Source organism: Myodes glareolus, chromosome 12, assembly GCF_982192425.1.
Source record: "Myodes glareolus chromosome 12, mMyoGla1.1, whole genome shotgun sequence".
Taxonomy (NCBI): Eukaryota; Metazoa; Chordata; class Mammalia; order Rodentia; family Cricetidae; genus Myodes; species Myodes glareolus.
The window spans coordinates 64,681,152-64,693,102 of NC_142037.1; positions in this window are offsets into that span (position 1 = coordinate 64,681,152).

The following is an 11,951-nucleotide window of genomic DNA, read 5'->3' on the forward strand; positions in this document are numbered from 1 at the left end:
TTTCTGTGTTCGGACAATTTCTAAGCTACATGACTGGATTATAGAGGTAGAATTTCTTTGTCCTCTGTGTGGGCTACATGTAGTCTGTGGACACGTGACTCCAAAAGATAAGGTTGCAGAATCATCACGATTCATGCAGAGCACGCCTGGGTGGCATTCTCTAACATTCAGTCAGTTCTAAAGAAACTAGGGGGTACTGTGCCTTCATTTAAGGGTATAAGTGGGCAAGAAGAGTTGTGTTCTTGTGCCCATATAACTAAGACCTTTCAGAGAAGTTTCTACTCCATATATACATTAAAGCGTGAGCCTTCTTTGGAACTACATGAAGGAAAGCAGCATGAAAACTATTTTTTTTTGTTTAAGAATTTAATCTTAGTATTTTTCTTGAAATCACCCTCAATATCAGAATGAAGTCTAGTTCCCCAATGCCAAAGCTGGAATTGGCTGAATTTCCCTGGGTAAAAGCATCATACTCTTGATGGGTACAGTCAAGAGGTGTGTCTAATAGCGTGTGTTACTGTTGGGATTTTACTTTCTGTTTTTACTAGCTCTTTTACATCCTTCCTTGCAATCTGCAAGAGGGTTTAAAAGGCATGCGCCTAGAAGTCCAAGTTCCTGTCACGAGTATAGCCTCAAAAACAAATCTGTGCACAAATACATGTGTAGAGGCAAGAAAGCAAGTTTCAGATTATTTCTTTAAAAAAAAAAACAACCTTGTGAGTTCTGAAGCACATATTCTGCATATCTGCACTCAGTCGGTCCATAAAGGAGACCCAGGTTGTGAGAGCAGCGTGTGAGATGCTGAGAACCGTGGCCACTAAAGGTGTAGAGATGCCTTAGTGGCAGACTTGTTTTCTCTCTTTTGTATCTCCACCCAAAGCTTGCATCCATAGTCTGGTCTGTTCCGCAGAGGAATGGACACATGAGCAGCTCTAAGCCTGTACTGTAATGTATAGGGAAGTGATGGCTATTTGTCACGGTACCAAAAGAGAGAGAGAAGGAGCGGTTTCCAGTATTCTTCAGAACAGTAGGATACTGTAGTTTAAAACAAATTTAGTGCATACTTAATAGAGAACAAAAAAGAGGAGTTTGAGACATTACAAGAAAGTGACGTTTCAAGAAGGTAAAAATGATTACAGTGCCCGGTTTTTTATATATATATATTCTGAGTATATATATACACACATATACATATACATGTATATATGCATGCATGTGCATATGTGCATATATGTACATGTATGTATTTATATGTAAATACACACATATAAATACACATTTATATATATGTATTTAGTTACACCTGTATCCAGTAAATCTGTATAATTAGCATATGACTGCAAAAATACTTTGAGAAATATTGTCTTATGGTTTTACAAATACCAGATTAAAAATGTCCTAGGACAGCAAGGTTTCCAGAAGCTCTTTCGAGGGAGGAGATCAACTCAACTGGCTTATCCTCACTTCAGGTGTTTTGTCAAATGGCGTCTCAGAGGGGTTTTGGTGACCCGCTGCAGTCATTTTCCGAGGCAGCTTTATGACTTTAACCTGTGATTACTCTGCATTTTTGTTCTCGTTGGCTAATTCTTTTTGGACCTTAAAGAACACAAGTTATATGGGGGCAGGGGATGCTCTGGCTGTGATTGCATCACCAGTATCTAGAATAACGACACAGCAGAGCAGTGGTGATGTATGCCTTTAATTCCAGCACTCGGGAGACAGACGCAGGCTAGCCTGGTCCACAGAGTGAATTCCAGAACCCTATCTCAAAAAAACAAAACAAAAACCAGAAAGAATGATGCCGTAGTAGGTAGACAGTAAGCAATGAATAAAAGACAAATGTGTCCTCTTCGATAGATGGCGAAGAGGACACAGCCCACCTGGGACCCATAGGCCTAGAAAAAAGGAAATTTAGAGAGCAGTTCTTATTGAGAGAGGAGACAAATTCTGTTGGGGACAGACTGTACTATAGCATAGACATATACATAGCAGTATTTATAGTTAGCTGGAAATAAATGATTGGGCTTAAGCAGCAGGAGGAAGTGATATTCATCATGTGTGTTGTATTTATGTGCTCAAGTCTACGTGAATATAAAGAAATTAATTTCCTGACCCGACAAGTAATCAAGAAGTTTGATTTATCTAGCAGTTCCATACTGGTAGAACTTCTCATTCATTTCCAGCGATTCGACGATCCACCATGTTGGCTGATCCTGATCACTAAATTGATACTATGGAAGCTGACAAGCTTTGAACTTCCTTGCCTATTGAAAAAGAGACCGACTTTTCTAATTCTCCCTGCTGTGTAGGGGGACTTCTCATTACACTTCATCAAAATACCCCAGTTAGATAGAGCCTGAGTCATTTGCTTATTTTCAGCCAAGCGGGATCTTATACTCATGCCCTTGCAGTCTGTTGGGACAGCCTGTCACCATGTTATTAATCCAGGACGTTATGATGGAATGGGTGTTGGGGAGTCAACCACGCAGGCTACTATAGCTGGGATTTATGGATGCTCAGAATACCTTGTGATTTCAGGGGACTTCTTAAGAACCAACGTATAGAGAAAAGGGGACAAGACAAAGATCACATGTGGAGGTGGCATTAGTCAAAAATGATGCGTTTTAGCAATTAGAATGGCCGACTCATGACGGCAAGGTGCAAACTAGGGTCCTGAGTACTTTGCAAATACTTGGCCTAAAATGCATGAAAAACCGTTTCATCTTCAGGATTTTTATGTAAACTTTAGGACAGCAAAACATGGTTTGAGAATTCATCTTTTACAGTTAAATTCTAAGCTCATAAGGTTTGGTGACCTGGTTAATCTTATTCTGCTCTCCAACTCGATGGAGTTCTGTGATGCTTATGTTTTCAAGATCCTTAAAGTACCTTGTGGATGTTTAAGTTTATTTCTCACAACTTATTTCTACAGAGGATTATCCCAACTCCTTTCTACTGAAAGTCGATTAGAATTAGACATAGAATATACTGAAAATTTCACAGTAGAGGCCCATTGAGATGACAAAATGACATATTTTTGTGTGATCACTTTTTAAAAAAGTGGTGAAGTTCTTTATTAGCTCTAAAAGATTTCTGTGCTATAGGTTTGCCTGTGAGATGCTGATGAATCTGCCAGTCTCAATTTCAAACAGAGTTACTCTTACAATTCTTAGACGCTCATTTGTTTCTTCGATCTGTTGTACGGAAGCCAGGAAAGGTCCATCCGAGTTGGTCTGAGGGATTTCCACTTCAAGCCCTTGAGTCACAGAAAGCTCTTCTCACTTCCGACACTATTTAGGATGTCTTAGCTGTGTAATGCCCTGTCCAAGGCTGCTTGAAATTCAGGTCAGTGGCAGGGATTAGAGTGTCAACCATGCATTGGTCCTTGTCTCTGGAACGTGATGAAAGAAGGCTCATGGAGCTGACATCAGGGAGTGCTGAGGACTCTCTAAATGACAGGACTGTTCAAAATATGATAGCTCGTGACATTTTCACATGGTTAAGTACAGGTGTGAACATTTAACTTTCCCTCCTCTATGGCTGAACTTGTTATTTATTTGAATCATTTTCTCTGAAAGAGAGGTTTTCAAGTATAATTTTGTCTATTCCTTGCTATTTTTTCAGGGTAAAAATCCCTCCCATAAGGATTCCATGTCTTCTTAACCATGGGCAGCCCTGAGCTCTGGGTGTGTTTTCATGGTCCAGCAGTGATTTCTGGGACAGTGCTCACAGTGGCTCCTAGTGTCCTCCTGGGCTTTCTACTTGATGAGCACTTCATGGTGCCTTCCATTGGGGGTCCATGTCCCATTAGAAGCATGGTGGCAGGTGTGTGCCGTACACGCTAGCCATGGTCAACTTCAGTTTCCACCCCTTGGTCCTACCCTGTAATCTCTGTGACAACAGTCCTACTTGGTACTCGGGAGCTTGTCTCTCTGCCTAGCTCCCTAGTCATGCCTGCAGAGTACCTCAACTGTAGGAAGTAACGTATTTATGGATTCCACAGCTTAGGAGGATGACTTCTTTGGGGAATATTATTCAGCATACTGTAGCTGCTTCGATATTTGCCAGCTAAAATTATGAATTAATATATTCCCCCCTGGCTCCGTTTCTTTAAGGGGAATACATTAGTGTGAGCACACACTATAAATACTAGTGTTTATGGGGTAATATTTATAAATATCTGCTCATCTCCTAAAGATATTAAATAGCACCTGTGATCTAAGTAGACTTGATTTTTAGTGGGCAGTAGTCCTTTCTCTGACCCCTGGGATGTCTGTTTCGTTGGACTATAATTCACCAGCTCTGGTAGTAGAATACAAAATGAGAACAAAATGAAGCGTGAGATGTTCTGTCTTCAGGAAGGTACGATAACAGTTGTTTAAATATTAAAACACTGATTTACGTGTGTTTTCATGTTTGAAATGAAAATTTATGATTTCCCAGTATCTCATAGAGGGGTAACGGACATCATACTTGAGTTTACAGTCCCAGTTGTCACCTATGCAGGGACAACATTAGGCATCTCAAGGCCTGAATGGGAATGACTCAAGGACAGGTTAGCAGCGGTATCTTCACTTAGTCTTAGCTTCAAGCCCATTGCCACGTCCTGCCATCAGCCTGTACCCTCCCCTTGCTGGCAAAACCCTGAAACACATGAAGAAAGCCAAGAAAAAAAAATCCGTTTTCTCAGTGCAGTACAAAGTCAACAGCAAAATCCTCTCCGGATGGGATGCCACATAGTAAGTATAAGTGCGGGTTTGTGGCACACTCTCCTAAGGATTCCTTATGCCGCAGCAAACGGTAGGCAAGCATCCTCGGTATCCATGTGCAGATGGAGATGGCTGCAGTTCCACATTGGAAAGACCGTGGCGAGTCCTCAGCTAGTGAATCTGACTTAAGAGGCACAGAATATCTGGCTGAAGGAACAAACGTGAAAGCTGAGCCAATAACTTAACGCAGGAGGTCTGCTTTGCGGTGTAGGCAACTCCACCTCTGCTGAATTCGTCCAGTTTGCTAAATCATGTGCCAGCGATGAATAGAAGAATGACTACCTTAAGAGTCCATTGAAAGGAGAACATTCTAGATGGCCAGGCACACAACACTGGATTACTTCCCTGAAGCACAATTAATAACTCAGAGAGAGAAATTGGGGTTCAACCCGAAGATCCGAAAAGCAAAACAGCCAGCCACTGGCTCTTACCTCGACGTCAGTCTGAAATGGCGACCCTGCCTCCAGGAATCTCAGGATGAGACTGTCTGAGAGCTGTCTCCCTCTGTCTTTTATTCCTCTCTAGTGCTGGAACAAAGGTGTGCACAGCCCGATTTCTAAGACAACTAGTGTGACTACTGGGATTAAAGGTGTCTGTTACCATAGCTTGGTCTGTTTCACACTCAGATCTTCAGATTAAAACACAATTGAAATGCCACTACACTTCCCTATTAAAAATAATTTACAATAAAACCATGCAAATCTGTCTTTTGATGGAATCATTATTTTAGGGTAAGATTTTTTTTCAGAATAAAGTTACCACTCGACTAGCGTTGTTTCATTTACTGCAGGTTTTATCATCTGTAACACAACCTCTCTGGGAGCCTCCACTTGTTAACCACTTGTTAACACTATGCACTTGTTAACACTAAACACTATGCCTGCTCTTCATGCTATTCGTACTACGGTACGGTTTGCGAGCTGGACAAGGGGCTAGAGATTGAAATACACAAACGCACAGAGACAGAGACATGGGTCATCCTCAAATTCCCCAAGACGCCCACTTTATTGTGTTCCAGGGCAGCTTATTTGGTGCCTTCCCTGACCAATAGCCACACCCTAGCTCTTGGGATCCTTCAGCTGCAAGCCACTAGCAGCTCCCCTGCCATTAGGACTCCTGAGGGTCTCATGCTCAGAGCAGCTGCAAGCACAGGACAACAAGTTGTTTTGCCCAGAGCATCTGCAAGCACAGGACAACAAGTTGTTTTGCCCAGAGCATCTGCAAGCACAGGACAACAAGTTGTTTTGCCCAGAGCATCTGCAAGCACAGGACAACAAGTTGTTTTGCCCAGAGCATCTGCAAGCACAGGAAAACAAGTTCTTTTGCCCAGAGCAGCTGCAAGCACAGGACAACAAGTTCTTTTGCCCAGAGCATCTGCAAGCACAGGAAAACAAGTTCTTTTGCCCAGAGCATCTGCAAGCACAGGAAAACAAGTTCTTTTGCCCAGAGCATCTGCAAGCACAGGACAACAAGTTCTTTTGCCCAGAGCATCTGCAAGCACAGGAAAACAAGTTCTTTTGCCCAGAGCAGCTGCAAGTACAGCAAGCTGTTTACTCTGCCAGGCAAGGGAGTCACAGGGTCAGGGGTTCACAGTCCCCAACGATCATCAATGATATTTAAGCCAGAAATCCCCAAAGGTGTTTAGTTCTAGGAAAACCAGATCCTACTTGAGTAGAATGACATTTTACAGGGAGATAGGAAATGGCCGTGCTTCTCTTTATATATGTCTGTGGCTTTGTTTTCATTATTTCCTTTGGCAATAGCTGAAGTCACTGTACATTTTTTTTCCCTAACAAAAAGCATTTTAAATCTTTTGATCCGGCTCCCTGATGAGTGGGCTGTTTTATGTTTCCTAGCATAAACTGAAAGTAAGTAAACTTATCATTTCTTTGTAAGGTAGAGACCAATTTAAAAATGTGTGAAAAATAATTCCCATTTGAGAAAAAGCGTAGGCCCTTCCGAAATTCCATGTTTAAAAAGTTTCCATTGTTAAGACGTGTTTTTAGGAGGAAACTATATGTTTCACAGGCAACAATTGTCATCTTCAACTAATACCTTTGAAAAGGTTTTCAAAGGCTCTGGATCTAGCTGGGTGAAAATTGCCGGTTTTCCCTTGCTGTGCAGGCAGCGGAGGGCTGGAGTTTGGATCCCTAGCAGCCACATAATCACCGCGTGTGGCCGGGCCTCTATGCCTATAATCTTAGCCCTCCTGTGGTGGGAAGAGGCAGAGACAGGAGAATCAAGGAAGCTTGGGAGCCATGTAACCTGGTGTGTGCTTGCCAACAACACAAAAGACCCTGTTACAAACAAAGCAAATGCTGAGGGCCCACAAGCTCACAAGTGTGTAAGCTCTCCAAGTGTGTGCGGCGCATGCATGACTCTGTCACTCAAACACAGACAGATTGAGAAAATTGCTTTAATTTTCCCCTTTATATTTCATGTTTAGCTTACTTTTAAATATATATACTTATATATATTTAAATATATACATACACACACACGCATATATATAGTTTGTTGCCATGAATACATTAAATGTGCATATTGGGAATTACATGCTTTTTTTTTCCCTAAATAACGGAACTACATTATTAAAAACGGAGATTTACAAGTGCTTTTGGCAAAAACACAGACCGAAAATAAAGTGAATTGGTGAAGTCATCTCAGGTAACAACATCTTTGCATCCTATTTTGTGGTTTTCCCATCCTACAATTTTGTTTTCTTTCTTTTTCCTTATTTTAAGAGAGGATTCCCGTCGTCGTTCAGGTCGCCGGGAATTCAGCTTCGCTTGCCTAAGCCACAATAGTGCTGGAATTATCGGCGGGGGCTAAATGCCTGGCATCTTTTTAACATAAGGCACTTTGAAGATTCTGCTTAGAGAACGGCGGCACTGGAGGGCTTCACATGTGTTTGGGAGTCGGCCTGTTAGCCGGTGTGTACTTGGTGTTTAGTTATTTATGGGAAGCCCTGGTTCCGAGGCTTGAGCTCTGATACTCTCTAGCCTACATGTGAAAAGCTCCTGGAAACCAGACTAAGTAGACTTGCCTCAATTTTATTATTTTTTCCCCATGAGGAACACTCTGTTCCGCAAATGTGTCTCATGCACATTTTTCTGAAAAAAAAAATCACGTTAGAATGACACCAGGCTGGGAGCTAAGACTGGGGTCTTGAGTCGTCCCGTCTGAAGCTTAGAGGCTTCCTCTGACTTAGTTTTCCTTCATGTGCCTCAATTTTCTTACTTGTAAATCCAAATTAAATGAGTACTAGTGCTTCCATCCTGAAGCGAATTCACCTGTCTTGTAAAACATTCAGCTGCTGAGATGAGAGAGGACGGATAGAATTTTCGAAAGTCAGCATCAAAGAGTACTTCCTTTAGCAACAACGTTTCTAAGCCCCTTCTTTGGGAACACCGCCGATTTGCGGTTCCTTTCTGCGTTTGGACCACTAGGTGGCAGTGTGGACACAGGAGATCCAGGGCTCTGCCACCGTCGCTGCCTCCTCTTTCAAGGGTTTGTAACTTTTAAGTCAGGTTTGCAGTCAATTCATCCATGTTAGAAATCCACACATCCCAGCGCTGAGTCCTACAGGACACTGGCCGAAGGATTAACGGAACACTTAAATGACCAGTATCTGGAGCGCACCAACTTCTTCCTCTAGTTGTCAGCACTGAGCTTCAGGGGTTCTGGTTTAGCAATCAGGGCAAGGCGACTTTAAACAGGAGGGCTGCCTGCTTGGATGGAGGCTGCTGTCTCAGGAATCACAATGCCCTTCCAGCATTCTGGTGGAATGTAGCTGCAGTCATTTCTTTCTGATTTTCTTTGTGGGAGAGGCAATATTCGCCAGGACAATGGCTCTTCGGTTTGAAACATTGCCCAGGTTTAAAAAACAAAACAAAACAAAACAAAAACCCCAAAACTTATTAGAATTCCCCTTCCCTCAAAAAACCTAGTGTGTCTTTGAGAAAGATAAGTATAATTGCGGAAATTACCTGTGGTCAAAATGGAATACAAAATTCCACAAGACCAAAGCAAAACAGTCAACCCAGTAGGCAAAGGCATTTAAACAACAGGCATATATGATTGCTGGGTTCTCCTATTGCTTTGGATTCCCAGGGCCAAGTCCAAACAATCCCTCCTAGGCAGATCGTTAACTCTACAGCATGCTTGGGCACAAACGAGAAGCTAGATATATAAACATCTCCATATGGGTTGTATTTTACATATTTACACGGCACACAGTAGTCTTTCTCTGGATATCTAAGTGGAAATCTGAAATAGCAAATTGCCCTTAGCCCTGTCTATGGGCACTATGCTATTCATATAGAGCCTCATTACCAGGATGGCTTACTCCACATAGTGTAGATGAGCACATATGTGTTTTATACATCACAGGGATGATTCATAGACTGGATAGATGGAGCAGCGTCTTGGGAGACTTCATTATATCCACCGGAACAATTTAAAATCTGGGTGTTGCTTATTTCCTGAAATTTCTGTTCGATGTTTTAGGGCCATTGTTGACCATAGGTAGTGAAACCAGGCAAAGCAAAATGTTCATTGCAGAAGAATTTCTTTATCATTTAAACTATGAGTATTGAAGACCCAATACATGCCAGGCCTTGCTCTCAATGATGCAGATGACCAAAAGATGTCCTAAAGGAGCTTAAATGGTGGTGAGGGAGAGCCCCATGAATGTCATGTTCATGCTCAAAGTACAGTGGATAAAGACCAAGGTGCGGTGGAATGAATGAGAGTCTAGGAATATGGGAATTTCCTGGAAGAATTCCTGAGTGCAGAGATATCTGAGCAGATATACCTTCATGAGATGTGGGAGTGAGGACAGTACATTTCTATGGGAATGGCATTTCATGAGGAGGGAAGGGAAGAGTGTCCAAAGCGGAAGGGAGCATCTGCTTGCTTTGAAGACCTCCAGTAAGAAAGCACCGAGACAGGCAGAGGCAGACTGGCAGAGCCTGGTGCTCCTAGAAACTCAATGGCCCCTTGAAAATAGAACGTAAACTTAGAGAGGAAGAGAGTATTTCTTAAAATGAAAGCTCAAGGAATCACACATTCAAAGGTGCCGTTGAACTGTGCCAGCGTTGAAGCCGGTGAGAACATGCTGTCACTATACTTTGGCTTCAAACCCTTTAATCATCTCTCTCTGCAGCTCTGGTGATGCACCGCATTCCAAGAGACAACAGGTAATTTAGCTTTTCCTTTTAGCATGGCTGCACAGAATATTGATGTTTGATGTGTTTCTTTCAGCTCCACGCATTAGGGCTCAGCCCTGCAAATGTACAAGCATTGCAATATCAGAAGAGCCTTCCTAAACTTCCTTCTGCTTCGCTAAAAGACTGTGAGTTTTCCCCACTGTCTTGATTCTGGTTTTGTTTATGTTGAGTCTTTGTTTCCTCCTCTGGCTAAACTCTTCTGATGCTGGGTACCACATTCTCTTTTCATTTGGTTCTGCCCTCATCTTCTTACAAGATGATATTGTGGGTAGAGCAGCTTTGAGGAGAGGCTTTTTCTGGAAGTCATTTTGGTACAAAGAAAGCTGGCAATATGCAGAAGTTACTGCAAAGCTGCCTGGCATTTCATGAAGAACAAGTCTTTAAATAAACCTACCATTAGCCAGGTTCCCCCAAATGTCCATAGTCACTCTGTCGTTTTGTGATAAGAAGGGAAATATAAGAGATGAAAAATGGGATAGAAAGAAAAGTTTGACTACTGTCACAATACTTTTCTTTTAAAATTAGAGAATCTTAGAAAATAGTTACATGTATGTGTGCTTTGCCCGCGTATATGTATCTGTGCATCATGTACATGCAATGCCCGAGGAGCCAGTAGAGGGAATCAGAGCCTCTGAGACTGGAACATAGTTGTGAGTCTATGCTGGAACCAAACCTTGGTCCTCTGCTAAAGTAGCAAGTGCTCTTAACTGCTGCGCTACCTGTCCAGCCAGAAGGAAGTTCCAAAATCTTACGACCACATGATCATCGCGACTTTAGAAAGGGCTAGGAATCCAAAGTTTCTAACCTGATTTTTACAAATAAAATCCAATCTCTGGAGCTTAAAGACATCTTAACAAGTAAGGCACCTAGAAGGGTTCAGATTAGCTCATCTTTCTGTAACTCATGTGTCCCATGTGTGCATGTGTATACATGCATGTGTGGGCATGTGCTTAATGACACCTGAATCAGGATGTCCCTTCCTTTCTTCCATCCTTCCTTCCTTTTTTCCTTCCTTTCTTTTTCTTCCTTTCTCTCTACAAACATTTATCATTTATTTCTATGTGTGTGTGGGTCTGTATTGTACATAGTAAAGTACTATGTACATGTACACACATAGTTCATGTGTGTCTCCCTCAAGGCTGGTGATTCCTTGGAGCTGGTGTTCCAGGCGGTTGTGAGCCACCTGATGTGGGTGCTGGGATTCAGACTTGGGTCTTATGGAAGAGCAGGAAGTGTTCTTAAGCAGTGATCCTTGTCTCCAGCCCCTGCTCAGTAAGTGTTGACTTGGTTTTCTGCTGGTAGAGTTAAGACCCTCTGATCCCAGGCTGGAAGCTCTGACCGTTTACAGCCATCCATGGTGAAGAGATAATGACCTTACTGTTGAAAAGAGGTGAAATGCAAGAAGACAAGATTTTCTATCCAGTAAACGTTATATTTACATTTTATTCTCCATATGTCCTTGTGCTTGTTGGGGAAAAAACACAAAGGAGGGAAGAATACTGATACTGAGGTTCTTACCCTGCTCTTTAGACACTATGACCTTCACTGTATCTCTCTAGGCTTCCCGTTCCTAATCATTAAATGAGTCCCTGAGGAATTTCCTTCAACCCTATGCTGAAGTGGGCTCATCCTACCACTAGGGGGCAGACAAACACAATCACTGAAGTGTTTGAGCTTCATACACCAGAAACAATGAAAAATTATATTGCAAAATCTAAAAGTTGTAATACTGTTCCTGATAGAATCTTTGAATAATCTACATTCTAAAGCAGTTCTCATGTTTCAGCTTCATTGATCACATTACATACTACTACAATGTTTGCCATTTATTGAGTGCTTACTATGTACAAAGGCATGGTACTATGCTTACCATTTATTGAGGGCTCACTGTGTACAATGGCATGGTACTACCCATTACCTTCAATACCTACATTAAACTCTGAACACTGGG